Here is a 16,092-nt window from a genome sequence, read left to right on the forward strand (position 1 = left end):
ATATTTAAATATAACATGTGACAAAAGATGATGTTAAAATTTTTATTTTAGATAAGAAAACTTTATTACGTGTTATATTCATGTATGAATGATATTTAAACTGTAAAAAAGTTTAACTTTATTACGTCTTATATTTATATATGAATGATACTTAAACTATAAAAAAGTTAAACATACGTTTTATTCATAAGTGAATAGAAAAAATACTGTAATAAAATCTAATAAAAATCTGATGCATATTTATTCACTTATGAATAACGAGGATAAAACTCTAAAAAAATTGTAACAACATAAATTTTCAAAATAAAATTTTCATTTTTAAAACCATGGTTTTACACAAATAACATTAACATATTGTTTCAAATGTATTTATCACAAGGACATTTCCCCAGAATCCAAAAACATAAACTCCTCAAGTGTGTACGAATCATGTCGGCGCCTTCCCGCGCTCATCACTAGTACCTGAAACACATCACACAACAACTGTAAGCATAAATGCTTAGTGAGTTCCCCGAATATACCGCATACAACGCATACGCCACTCAAGGCTATAATACGACACTCTGGTCGATATGTCTCAGCAGGACCCTCCAGTCCCGTAGCTCGTTGGACCCTCTGGTCTGGTCATAGCTCGTTGGGCCCTCCGGCCCGGTTTGTATCGTTGGATCCTTCGGTCCGGTCTATATCAACATACAACATACACATAACACATAACACATAGCACATAATCTCATACATAACACATAAGACCCTTTGGTCTACACGATATACCACTCTAGGTAATGTATAGTGAGAAGACTCACCTCGATGTCTCGGTAAATATCTGTCTCGGAATAAATGTGATCTAGCCTCCGCCTAATCACACAAAGTAATACACTCATAAATACAATTGTACTCAACCCTAAAGGTCAACAAGGTCAATGGTCAACTTTGACCGGACTCGGCGAGTGTACTAGGGCGACTTGGCGAGTCTATACGTGTCCACTGACTCCCTTGGATCCTCTCTTGACACGCCGAGTACTTCTTTTACTCGACGAGTTTCACCTGGCATGAATCGCGGGGCCACCACGACTCAACTCGCCGAGTCTCAAGAACAACTCGGCGAGTTCCGGCTTGACTCAGTCCCCCCTGACTCTCCCTGACTCGCTGAGTCGACCCCTCCAGTCGACAAGACCACTCGCTGAGTGGTTACGGGCAAACTTCATGCTACTCACCGAGTCTGTTCTTCAGACTCGGTGAGTTCATGCCATGCATAAACTCAAACTCACTTCTGAGGTCAGATCTATTCCATACAATCATAGATCTGGCCTCCTCAAGCATGATAATCACGTAAAGTCCAAACCTTGGTGCTCAAACAACAACTATTTGCTCCTATATGATGTTTTAGCCCCATATCTCAAAACCCTTGTTCAAAACTCCCATGAATCCTCATAAAGCTTAAGGAATAAAGCTTCTCTGGACCTCTATGGATCCCATCTCAAGCCTCATCACAAATAGGGACGAAATGGACATCAAATCTAACAAACAAAGGGGTCAAGAAACCCTAAACCCCCTTGTTCATCATAACAACAGTAAAGGGAGCCAAAATATACCTCCAAAGTGATGCTCTGAGCTCCAAAATCGAAGGATGTCCACCTCCCTTGCCTCCTCTTAGCTAGAATCTCCTTTGGCTTGCCAAACAAAGCTTCAAAGGTCAACAATGGCCTCTTCTCTCTCCCAAGACGCTCAAAATCTCTTTAGGGTTTCTCTCTGGGGTTGGTGGCCGCAAATGACGGCCATAAGCCCCTTTAAATAGTTCTCAAACCCTAGAAATTAGGGTTTCATTAAACAGCGTGGACTCGCCGAGTCCAGACGCGAACCCGCGCACAAAAACCGCGATCCTACTCGGCGAGTTTAGACTCCAACTCGCCGAGTCTCCTCACATCACCCAAAAATAAAAGAATAAAATAATAGCTGGGAATCCGGGGTGTTACAATTATCCCCCACTAGAATCAGACTTCGCCCTCGAAGTCTCACTCTGCAAACAACTCCGGATGCTGCTCACGTATCTCATGCTCTGGCTCCCAAGTTAACTCCGCCCCTTTCCGATGTTGCCACTTGACCTGCACCAGTGGCACTTCCTTATTCCTCAGGACCTTAATCTTCCGATCTCTGATCGCCACTGGTCTCTCAACATAATTCAGGCTCGCATCCATCTGAATATCCTCTACTGGCACTACTGCCGACTCGTCGGGTATGCACTTTCGCAACTGCGACACGTGGAAAGTGTCGTGAATCTAACCCAACTCTGCTGGCAATTTCAAACGATAGGCTACCCTGCCTACCCTTGCGACCACCCTAAAAGGACCAATATATCGGGGCCCCAACTTGCCCCTCTTCCTGAATCGAATCACTCCTTTCCAAGGAGAGACCTTCAGGAGCACAAAGTCGCTGACCTAAAACTCAAGCTCAGACCGGCGTCTGTCCGCATAACTCTTCTGACGACTCTGAGCGGTCAACAACCTCTGTCTGACCTGCTGGATTTGCTCTGTCGTCTGAAGCACGATCTCGGTACTACCCATCACGCGCTGCCCTACCTCTCCCCAGCAGATAGGGGTCCGACACCTCCTCTCATACAACAGCTCAAAGGGCGGCATGCCAATGCTCGAATGATGGCTGTTGTTGTAAGAGAATTCTACCAAGGGCAAATACGTGTCCCAGCTTCTGCCGAAATCCAACACACATGCTCGGAGCATGTCCTCGAGCATCTGAATCGTCCGCTCACTCTGCCCGTCGGTCTGGGGGTGGTACGCAATACTAAAATGCAGTTTCGTTCCCAATTCCTCATGAAACTTCTTCCAGAATCTGGAAGTGAAATGTACATCTCGATCTGAAACAATCAAAATTGGCACTCCATGTCGTGATACCACCTCTCTCACGTATATCTCCGCCAACTTCTCCGTGGAAGAGCTCTCACTGATGGCCAGTAAATGAGCACTCTTTGTCAACCTATCCACAATCACCCAAATTGCATCGACACCCCTCGCGGTTCTTGGAAATTTGGTGATGAAGTCCATGGTAATTTGTTCCCATTTCCACTCGGGAATCTCTAAAGGCTGCAACTTACCATGCGGATGCTGATGCTCGGCCTTAACCGTGCGACAGGTCAAGCATCTCTCTACAAACCATGCGACATCCCTCTTCATACAGGGCCACCAATACTCCTTTTTCAGGTCCAAAAACATCTTAGTGGCCCCGGGATGGATCGAGAGTTTCGATCGATGAGCCTCCTCCATCAAAATGGTACGCGTCCCGCCCACGGACGGTACCCAAATCCGACCCTAAAATGTCATAAGCCCCCGGCTATCGGTAACGAACTCCGATACCAGCCCGACAACTCATTCCCTCTTCTGGCTCTCAGGTTGCACAGCCTCAGCCTGGGCCCCACGAATAGCATCCAAAATCGGGGTCATCACTGTCAGTCTCATACATACATCTCGCAATGGGGCGCTCTCTGCCCTACGGCTCAGTGCGTCGGATAAAACATTAGCCTTGCCCGGGTGGTACAGGATCTCACAATGATAATCCTTGACCACATCCAACCACCTCCTCTGTCGCATATTCAGGCTGGGCTGATCCATCAAATACTTCAAGCTCTTGTGGTCCGTGTATATCGTACATCGAACCCCGTACAGGTAGTGTCGCCAGATCTTGAGAGCGAACACCACCACTCCCAGCTCCAAATCATGAGTGTGATATCTCGACTCATGATGCTTAAGCTGCCTCGATGCATATGCTATCACATGCCCCCTCTGCATAAGCACCGCTCCCAATCTGGATATTGATGCGTCATAATAAACCACAAAATCCTCCATCCCTTCCGGAAGGGCTAACACTAGGGCTTCGCATAACTTCTTGCGAAGTGTCTCAAACGAGGTCTGCTGCTCCGGACCCCAAGAAAACGCAACACCCTTCCGGGTCAACCTGGTGAGGGGTACAGCACTCTTGGAGAAATCCTTAATAAATCTCTGATAATAGCCGGCCAATCCCAGAAAACTCCTGATCTCGGTGGGTAATCTCGGCACCTCCCACCTCATAACCGCCTCAATCTTGGCTCGGTCGACTAAAATCCCCTTCTGGTGGACGAGATACCCCAAGAACTCGACCTCTTGTAACCAGAACTCACATTTGGAGAACTTGTCATAAAGCCTCTCCGATCTCAAAACTCCGAGGATCTCCCTCAAATGCTCCTCATGCTGCTCTCTGGATCTCGAATACACCAGAACGTCGTCGATTAACACGATCACCGAGCCATCCAACATTGGTCTGCACACCCTGTTCATGAGATCTATGAACACTGCTGGTGCATTGGTGAGTCCGAAAGGCATCACCACGAATTCGTAATGCCCATAACGAGTCTGGAAGGCCGTCTTCTGTACGTCCTCCTCTCGCACCCTCACCTGATGATACCCAGACCTCAAATCGATCTTGGAGAACCAAGATGCTCCCTACAACTGATCAAATAAATCATTGATCCTTGGCAACGGGTAACGGTTCATGACCGTTAGCTTATTCAACTCACGATAATCGATGCACATCCGGAGCGAGCCATCCTTCTTCTTGACAAAAAGGATAGGCGCTCCCCAAGGCGAACTGCTCGGCCTGATAAACCCCTTGCCCAGCAGTTCTTGAAGCTGCGAGGACAACTCCTGCATCTCTGGAGGCGCAAGGCGATACGGCGCCTTAGCGATAGGTGCAGCTCCTGGAACCAACTCAATACCGAACTCTACCTGCCTCTCCGGAGGCACACCCGACAAGTCCTCTAGAAACACATCTGGAAACTCACGCACTATCGGAACCTCATCAACTGACCTCAGTCTCTCAATATCAGCCACAAAACCCCTACAGCCCTGCTGTAGACTCTGTCTCGCTCTGGCGGCCAAACAAAATGTTGACCCTGAACGTGTACCCTCGCCGTACACCGAAAGAACTCCCCCACTAGGGTCTCGAATCGACACCAATTGACGCTTGCAGTTTATCACAGCTCCATAACGGCTCAACCAATCCATACCCACTATCACACACACGTCCCCCATCGTGATCGGGACCAGATCTATCAGAAACTCCACACCGAAGATCTCAATGACACATCCTCTAAACACATCCGAAGCATACACAGCTCGCTCATCAGCTATGGAAACTCACAGAGGCCGGTCCAATTCCTCTCGACAGGTACTAATATGCTGACTAAATGCTATGGAAACAAACGACCGACTCGCACCTAAGTCAAATAACATCAATGCAGGCACAGAATTCACAAGAAAAGTACCTACGCATATGATCATATAAGCATAAAATCTCAACTCACATAAAAGATGAAAAGAGAATACATACCAGCTACAACATCAGGCGTTGTGCGGACCTCCTCCGCGGTCAACTGAAGCGCTCTCCCACGAGCCCTCGGGTCCTCGACCTTCACCGGCCGAGTCTCGGTAACCCTAGCAGCTGGCATTGATCCCTGTAGAAGCTACGGGCATTCGGCCTTCCGATGGCCGGTCTGGTTGCAATGAAAGCAAATCGAGAATCCCTTGGGGCATTCCCTTGTGATATGCCCCTCCTTCCTACACTTGTAACATACCCCAGCCCTGCAAGACCCCTCATGACTCTTACCGCACTTCCCACAAGTGCGACCCTTCGCGCCTCCAGATCTCGAATCAGCGGGTCTAGCCCGCTTGGCTGCCGGCTGAGACTGGGCCGGCCGCCGATCCATCTTCTGAGACTCAGCCTCCTCCCTGGCCTGAGTCTCCAGCTCGATCTCCCTCTTCCGGGCATTTGCCTGGAGCTCAGCAAATGTCCGGTAAGTCGAGTTCGCCACGAACTCCCGTATATCTCTCCTCAGAACAACCAGATAACGGCTCATACGAGCCTGCTCCGTCGACACCTGCTCAAGGCAAAACATCGCCCTCTCATGGAACTGCCTGGTGATTACAGTCACTGAATCAGTACCCTGCTTGAGGGTCAAGAACTCCTGGATCAACCGTTCCCTCTCTACCGGGGGCACATACTCCTCTCGGAACATAGTGGTGCACCTCTCCCAGGTCACCTCAGAAATCTCAGCCAAATTAAAGTTCACCGTCACGAACTTCCACTAATCCTTTGCTCCCAGGCGGAGCTGGTTCAAGGCGAACCGAACCCTCAAGTGCTCTGGACAAGAGCACATATAGAAACATCCCTTGATGTCAGAGATCCACCTCATAGCGGCAATCGGGTCCTGCGTCCCGTCGAACTCTGGTGGCTTCGTGTTGCTGAACTCTCGGAACTACAACGAGTCACCTCCCTGAGGTCTGGCAGCAGCAACAGCAGCAGTAGCTGCAGCTGCAACAGCCTTAGTCAACGCGGCGTACTGCTCATCAAAAGTCTCGATCAATGTGGTCTTGATGTCTCCAAACATCTCGGGGATCTCAGCCCGGATGGCAGCAGCCACTTCCTCATGAATCATCTGACGGATCTCCTCGTCGCTGACACCACTGGTCTCAGGTGTGTGTCGAGTCCCAACCATGATGTCTCTGAAATACAACAAAAATTATCAGAGACTCGATCGAACATGCTCATACTCGATGACGCAACCCTACTTGTCCTCCGTCTTCCAAAAGATTCTTACTTGAAACGCCTACTGATCCGGTGTCTTCAGTAGTACGGGCCCAATACTACTGACCATACCGCACCAGCATTCACTTCAAGTCCTCCTCCTTGGATCTTGGAATACAAGTACTCTATTCTCACGAGCTCCTAACTGCTATCACTCGCCCTCAAAGCATCTCAGCAGCAAAAAACTCCTAGGCTAAGGCATCACAAATCAGTCCACTCTAGTCCTAATATGTATACTTAGCCTACTCTAGCATGCATAATATAACATATCTCATAACACATAGAGTAAGGGTACTTTTGGGGAATTTGTCGCTCGAGCGCTGGCTGATCGTACACACGGCTCTGCTCTATTTGTCTCAAAACTCTTTTACTCTTTTCAAAAAATTTATTTTATTATAAAAATTCTCCTCAAATCCTCAGTTTGAGTTCCGATACGCCCGAAGATGCATCTGAATCCCTCAAACCAAGGCTCTGATACCAACTTGTAACAACGTAAATTTTCAAAACAAAATTTTCATTTTTAAAACCATCGTTTTACACAAATAACATTAACATATTGTTTCAAATGTATTTATCACAAGGACATTTCCCCAGAATCCGAAAACATAAACTCCTCAAGTGTGTACGAATCATGCCGGCGCCTTCCCGCGCTCATCACTAGTACCCGAAACACATCACACAACAACTGTAAGCATAAATGCTTAGTGAGTTCCCCGAATATACTGCATACAACACATACGCCACTCAAGACTATAGTACGACCCTCTAGTCGATATGTCTCAGCGGGACCCTCCAGTCCCGTAGCTCGTTGGACCCTCTGGTCTGGTCGTAGCTCATTGGGCCCTCCGGCCCGGTCTGTATCGTTGGACCCTTCGGTCCGGTCTATATCAACATACAACATACACATAACACATAGCACATAATCTCATACATAACACATAAGACCCTATGGTCTACACGATATACCACTCTAGGTAATGTATAGTGAGAAGACTCACCTCGATGTCTCGGTAAATATCTGTCTCGGAATAAATGTTATCTAGCCTCCGCCTAATCACACAAAGTAATACACTCATAAATACAACTGTACTCAACCCTAAAGGTCAACAAGGTCAATGGTCAACTTTGACCGGACTCGGCGAGTGCACTAGGGCAACTCGGCGAGTCTATACGTGTCCACTGACTCCCTTGGATTTTCTCTTGACACGCCGAGTACTTCTTTTACTCGACGAGTTTCACCTGGCATGAATCGCGGAGCCACCACGACTCAACTCGCCGAGTCTCAAGAACAACTCGGCGAGTTCCGGGTTAACTCAGTCCCCCCTGACTCTCCCTGACTCGCTGAGTCGACCCCTCCAGTCGACAAGACCACTCGCTGAGTGGTTACGGGCAAACTTCATGCTACTCACCGAGTCTGTTCTTCAGACTCGATGAGTTCATGCCATGCATAAACTCAAACTCACTTCTGAGGTCAGATCTGTTCCATACAATCATAGATCTGGCCTCCTCAAGCATGATAATCACGTAAAGTCCAAACCTTGGTGCTCAAACAACAACTATTTGCTCCTATATGATGTTTTAGCCCCATATCTCAAAACCCTTGGTCAAAACTCCCATGAATCCTCATAAAGCTTAAGGAATAAAGCTTCTCTGGACCTCTATAGATCCCATCTCAAGCCTCATCACAAATAGGGACGAAATGGACATCAAATCTAACCAACAAAGGGGTCAAGAAACCCTAAACCCCCTTGTTCATCATAACAATAGAAAAGAGAGCCAAAATATACCTCCAAAGTGATGCTCTGAGCTCCAAAATCGAAGGATGTCCACCTCCCTTGCCTCCTCTTAGCTAGAATCTCCTTTGCCTTGCCAAACAAAGCTTCAAAGGTTAACAATGGCCTCTTCTCTCTCCCAAAACGCTCAAAATCTCTTTAGGGTTTCTCTCTGGGGTTGGTGGCCGCAATTGACGGCCATAAGCCCCTTTAAATAGGTCTCAAACCCTAGAAATTAGGGTTTCATTAAACAGCGTGGACTCGCCGAGTCCAGACGCGAACCCGCGCACAAAAACCGCCATCCTACTCGGCGAGTTTAGACTCCAACTCGCCGAGTCTCCTCACATCACCCAAAAATAAAAGAATAAAATAATACATAGGAATCCAGGGTGTTACAAAAATCAATTTTTTATTTTATCTTAAAAATATATTAATACTAATATCTATTTATAGAGAATAAAAAGTTATGAAATTTGATATATTTAAAATCATTTTTTGATATAAATAGTTTTTCTAAAAATTAAATAAATAAAACAACAAAAAAAATGTTTTTTTTGTATATTAAGGTAATGATTAGTATAGTTTAAGAAATCATGTTTGGTTGTAGAACGCAGGGTTTTTTTTGGCACTGTAGCACATCAATGTTTGGTCAATTTGCACATTTAGTCACTAACGTTTTTTTGTGCTCAATTTATCCTTAATGTTAGTAAATACCGGCTAATTAAAGGAATGGAAAAAAAATGTTACCGATTTAGGGGTCACAACTGACGTGTATTGACTTATGTGGACAACCATTTGACCATATCATCTTATTACATGAAACCTTCCTTAAATCAACCTTATATTGAACAATCGACGATACTTTGTTTACCAAAATTAGGTCAGTGCCTCCCTCCCGATACTCTACATTCAACCGATATAACCAGAGCAATGTCTGCCTCTTCCAGTCGATCGATCAACCTCCTGCATGTCGGAAACCCTCGTGATCATGAACCTTGTCCACCTTGCGATTTGTCAAGACGTAATAGGCATGGAAAGGACTGCCTGAACTGACGATAATGTAGCTCACAGGTTTTGGAACTACAAAAACTCTTTGGTGAGTAATCATTTTGTTTACTTACATTGTATTTGTAAATTTGAGTTGGGAATGTACACATTTTCATTAATCGTAACCCTAACCCTAATTATAGTCTTCCCTTTTAATCAGTCAGCTGAAGGTCCAAAATGAAAGTTTTTTTATGTGGAAAGACAAAGAAATGGAGGAGGGTTACTACAATGACCAACTTCGCAAGATGAGGTTTGAGCTGAAAAGGAAAGAAGACTTCAGTGAAGTTTCGAAGGCTCAAAAGAAGTTTGTTAAGCTGCAGTAAGTTATGGAAGTAGATAAGAAAGTGTTTGAGACACAGTTAACAGAGTTGATGAAGCAAAACATACCGCTGAAGTGTGGGATCTTTGTTATGGTCATTGTAGTCATTTCCATATGGTTAAAATGCCATTGAAAAGTGCAACTGATCAAATAGGTATTTATGGTTGATGGTTTATAATTCCAACGAGTTTTTTGGAAAGTGTACGGGTGGATGTAGAATATTGTTTGCTTTTTTGGGAAGTGTATGGGTGTATGGTTACATGGTCATGGTTAGATCCTAATTATATTGTATAGTTAGATTTTTGGTTGAATGATTGTTTGATTAGTATGTGTATGGAACGGTAGATGTAATCAGATGGCAGTAGACGGGAACAATTGTAATGACTTTTTTGTAGATTTAATGAATGATACATTCACTGTATGTCATTCCAAAAAAATCATGATCATTGAAAGTGAAATTGATATCATGGTTATATGAGAAGGGATTTCAAAGAAAAACACCTTTAAAGTTCAACTCCACTATAGGGTAGAGTCCATTAGGGTTTGGCGTTGATCTAGACATTGTGGGTTTGTTGACTGCTCACTGGCTTTGATCGGAGAAAACGACTTTGACCCCTAGGTTTAGTGTTTCGTAATCACCATGAGACGAGAAAAGGAAGAACAAAGAAGGAGTGTAGTTAAGGGTAAATAAATGTGTATATTTTGACTTCTAAATCTTACATGGATAAAATAAATGAAATATATAATGTAAAATTATTCAACGTAAGCAATACCAACAGTTGTTCCATTTACCGAGTGCATAAGGGGGTAATTAGCTGGTATTTACAAACATTAATGATCAATTGAGCACAAAAAAATGTTAGTGACTAACTGTGCAAATTGACCAAACATTGATGTGCTACAGTGTCAAAAACCCTAAAACCATGTGTATCCATTACCCATTTCTGGACGTACACCTAAGTGTTTTGCGGCAAAAAAAATGTTTGGCTAAGAATGATTCCCTCATTCTCAACCTTTTTTTCTCAATTGAACCCTGCTTTCACTCTCTCTCTCTCTCTCCCTCTCTTTCTCTCTTTTCTCTCTCTCTCTCTCTCTCTCTCTCTCTCTCTTTCTCTCTCTCTCTCTCTCTATATATATATATATATATATATATATATATATAGAGAGAGAGAGAGAGAGAGAGAATTCGATTTTAACAAGAACCGTATATTTAATGATAACAAAGGAAACAATTTTGTGTGCCGATCCAAAAATATATAAAGCTAAGAAAAGTTAATGGTTGTGAATATTTGTAAATATCTTCAAAATCTTTCAACTTTAGGCAATGATCGTTAGAAGTCGTCAAACACATCCCAAAGGTGGTGAATGATAGATAATGATTTTTTTGATTACTTACAAAACAATTATATAGGAATATATAAAGAATATTTAAATCATAATGGCTAAACCCTAGTGAGCTTGTGCTTAAGCCACAATCATTAACACCCCCATAGTTTGATCAGGATGAGATGATTAAAATCGAAAAATAAACAAAACAAAAACAACATAAAAAACATAGATGAACATAATTGCATTAACGATGGAAGAGTTCTTATGATTATGACTAACAGTGATTGTTCGTTGTATAATAAGAGAGAAGAAGTGGACGGTAGGATGAAGTGCAGTTTTTTAAGAAGAAGAAGAGAGTCGGCGGAACGATCACGGAGCCGGCGATAGATGATCCAACGAAATGTAGCGAAAGAGATATAGGGCTCGAGCTGCCGCTGATGGAGCCAATTCCATCGAAATCGAAGACTACAGTGTTGAGAGAGAGAGGGGGGGATGAAGGGAGAGAGAGATAGAGAGAGACCATTGCATATCAAAGATTGGTAGTGGGAAGGTACCATCAAAGGGAGTCATCAACACCATCGGAAGAGACTAACACGAAAAAGTGATTTGGAGTAGAAAAAGAGGTCAGTCTAGGAGAAGGGTAATCTAAGGAGGATACAGAAGGGTCGAAGGCAGGGTTCATCAGAGTAGGTCGTACAAGTAGACGAGGCAGTACACAAATTCGAGGAACAAACTTTGGTTTGGTGTCGGTGCCCGTGTTATAGTTTTGGAGGAGAAAGATGAAAAGGAAAAACGTTGAGCATAACGAAGGCATTTTCAACGACTATTAGAGAAGGTCGTCGAAGGGAGAGGGTGGCGTCTGCTGGTTGTGGTCAGCAATAGAGTTTTAACATTGACCTCTGAGACCATGATAGATAATTACTTGCTTGATTACTTAAAAGATAACTACATAAGAATATATAGAGGATACACAAACCCTAGTGGCTTGTTGGGTTTTTATTCAAAAACATAAGCAATGCAACGGAAGACTTAAGATTTGAAGATGGCATTAAGCTCTAAATTAAGAGCTCTATAGAAGTATTCACCAAGAAAGACAAAACCACCATATATGCTAGTATAACACTTGTAAAATGTTGTTCTTAAGCTTTAACACATATTCCGAAATATACCTAAAGAGAACCAACACTTTAAGCCTTCACGTGTAGCACCAAATTACAAAAGAGAAGAAGAAAGGAAGGGCCTTTATGCTCTTGGAAATTAAGAGAAATAGAAGAGGAAGAAGTTTTTCAAAATCTAACTCATATGTCTTCCATGCACTAGTTTATATATTAAGACCAAAAATAAAACTAAACCATAAAGCAAAAGTAAAGGCGTTTTCTTACAAGCATGGAGTAACTGAATACACAATTCAACACGACAAGCAACATGTCTTTTAATCATGTAACTAGTGACATATAAGATGCATGGCTTTAAGTATTAAACAATTCATAAAGCATTATTGTCTCTTTGACTAGATATTGTGTGTGTGTGTATATATATATATATATATATATATATATATATATATATATATTTATAAATCAATTTATATAAAAGGATATCAATTACGTAAAGTGATTCCAAGATATATATATATATATATATATATATATATTCTCGAAACGAGGGAGTTCGTGCCCCAACCTGGCCCACAACAATCTCAGGGTTGAATGATCTGAGTCTCTCCTCCATTATTTCCATAATGCCCTCCTTAACCGTCCTGAAAATGATTGGGGTCACGTCAAGGATGCCCCTGGTAACCTCAGATGCAATAAGCTTGCGCAGCCTCTCATCGATGATATCAGTAGTGTCTCCTGATCCCGCCTTGGATCCAGATCCCGATCCTGATCCTCCTGCTCCAAATCATGTCATCACCATGCAAAAATGAAATATCATAAATCACAACGATCAAGATTTCCATATAATGGATCTTCCCATACTGGTCCTCTTTGTAGTCGTCAGATCCAATAGTGGTTCAGGTACAGGTCCTGTGCTTCCAGTAGTACGAGCCCAATACTGCCTTCCACACCTACCTGTACCTTTCCCCACTGCTCTACCTGATAACTCCAATTCGTCCCACAACCAAACCATATCCCATAACTACCACGTACATCAATCTCAGGTTGTCCTATGATTTACTTTACTCATATCCATCAAACCAATCATAATAGGTTGCCTTTATGCATGCAACTTGTACACAGAAAAGGATCAAACAGACTTTTGAATACAAGATTCTAAACTAGGACCACAACCAAACAAGGATCAGGAAATAAGGCCAAATCAATCATTCTGATGCTATAAGCTCCTAACCGTATAAAATTTAAACCAACATACACGTAGCAAGTTCCATATAATCAATAAGGCTCAAATATCAGTATAACATGGCTAACATATTGGGGAACTACTTACTTGGCTTGGCTGATCACCCACGTTGCACTCTAATCTTTTCATTTCCTTTTGAAAAAACCCTTTTTATGTTACTTTTGAAAACAATTTTACCATTTCCTTAGTTTGGGTCCCAATACACTCGAGAGTGTGCCCGAATCCCTCAAACCAAGGCTCTGAAACCAACTTGTAATGACCCAAATTTTTCAAAGGAAATTTTCATTTTAGTTAATCAAACACATTTGCATAAATCTTGAAATCCCAACACAATTGTTTTCAAATCCCCATGCATTACAATTTTATTTTTAAAACATTAAAGTTTCCCCAAACCATATCAGTGAAAGAGAGAGTGCACGCGGCATCATCATGCCTTGCCCTTGCCCTTGGGCTCAGATGTACTTGAAACAAATCAACAACTTGTAAGCGAAATGCTTAGTGAGTTCCCCAGAGCATACTACACACAATCCACATACACATATCCTGTTAGATATAAAAGCTACACACATATCACATAAGCCATGCATACATAAAACCTGTAAGAATGTCATGGGCTACCCCACATGGTCTAACATCCAATGCCATGAACTACCCCACATGGTCTTTACCTATGAATGTCATGGGCTACCCCACGTGGTCTGAAATCCAATACCATGGGCTACTCCACATGGTCTTTACTTAGGAATGACATGGGCTACCCCGCATGGTCTTATATCCAATGCCACGGGCTCTCCCCAGGGTCTTCCATGCAAAACATACAATCACGTAGCATATCAAATCACAAAATGACTAACACATATATCATAATCACATAATGGGCCGAACTTCGTGCCTTAGGCCCATGGGTATGGTGAGAAGACTCACCTCTGTCTGCTGAATACAAAAGTCGCTCTCCTAGCAGTCTGTATCCTCCCGTGCTGAATAATAATATTAATCAATGTCATGAGCTTACTTAATCAAAAGAAATCCAAACTCCAAACCCTTCCATGAGGCCCAACTATCCTTCCCTTATTAATGTCCATGTCCAAAGTTATTAATGGGCCTCTTGGCCTAATATGGCCTAATCGATATATCCATGGCCCATAAAAGATGAAATGACTGATACTTCCCAAAATACACCCATGCCCAATAACCAAATGAGGCCCAATAGCTCAAAGGCCGAAAACAGATCCGGGCCCAACTTAGATGCGTACGCTTGGCGTACCATTCTGGTACGTACAGCGTACTAGGGTCTTGGGACTACGCGCAGCGTACACTGGGTTACACCCAGCGTACTACCAGATTAAGTACTTTCTACATTAAGTGCTTAATACTCGGTTCCTTCACATCTAAAAGCCAGATCTAAGTTTTTTAAGACATCCTAAGGCATAAAGTTGGCAACTTTATGCCTTTACATGCCTCATATACACCCAACACCTCCATTAATATCTTTCCATGGTTTTTAACCCATCCATGACGCCAAAACTCCCATCAAGGCTCCATTTTTATGATACTAAAGGACCAAGGGACCTAACATCTGCCATTCCTATCTTCTGGACTTGCTTAACTCACAAATAGAAGTCCAAAATCACCCACAGGAACAAAACTAGAAAACCCTAGCTAGATCTAGAGATTTAAGTGGAAAGGTGCAAGATTTTTACCTCTAGAAGCTTTGCGAGAAGACCAAGATGCAGATTCTCGAAGCACCAACTCATCCCAAGCTTTCTTGATCACTTCTTTTTCTTGGGATGAACACTAAAAAGGACCACAATGCACTCTTAAGGCTCAAAAAGCACTCACAACGGCTATTAGGGCTTCTAGGAACGTTGAAGGTGAAGAGAGCTGATGAGGGTGAGGCTCAAGTAGGCTTAGGATGTTTAAATAGGTCATAAGTTTGAAATTTAGCTTTTGCACCCGCGAAACGTACGCTATATATATATATATATATATATATATATATATATATATATATATATATATATATATATATATATATATATATATATATATGTAACTTCTTGAGGGTTTCAAGTTAAACCTAGTTTAGGGTGTTACAAATCACAAATTGATTAGAATTAATTTTGGGATTAATTAAAAGTGCAAGGGTTAAAGTGAAAATGTTCAATACTTGAACAAGAGAGGTTCCAGAACCTTCTTGGAAGGCGTGAATGGTTTCTAGGGTATTCCAGAGTATCTGGAATATTTCTTGCAGATAAATAGGAAGTTGGATAATTACCAATTTGAATTAACATCATTTTATTCATTTAAGGGTTATCTAGGGTTTCCAAGTTGCACTATAAAGGCCACCATTGGCCTTCAAATTTTGGCCACCACCTTTCCAAGAGCCATGGCCGAAAAGTTGATATCCCCTCTCCTTTCTCTTCAAGTCTCCTAGTTGTTAGGGTTAGGTGTGAACCATTAGAGGCACGAAATTTTTGGTGCCTTCTTCCAAAAGCTTTGAAGAAGGTTTTCTGATTTGTTTATTATAACAAATCAAAAGGTATGTAATCTTCCTTTATGATTTCTGATTTCATTAGGATTTTGTAGTTTGATAATTCATAGTATGTTTCCTTTATATGAAAGACATAGATCACTTTA

The sequence above is a fragment of the Lactuca serriola genome, chromosome 2 (assembly GCF_051521515.1).
Source record: "Lactuca serriola cultivar US96UC23 chromosome 2, Lser_US96UC23_V15, whole genome shotgun sequence".
NCBI classification, from domain to species: domain Eukaryota; kingdom Viridiplantae; phylum Streptophyta; class Magnoliopsida; order Asterales; family Asteraceae; genus Lactuca; species Lactuca serriola.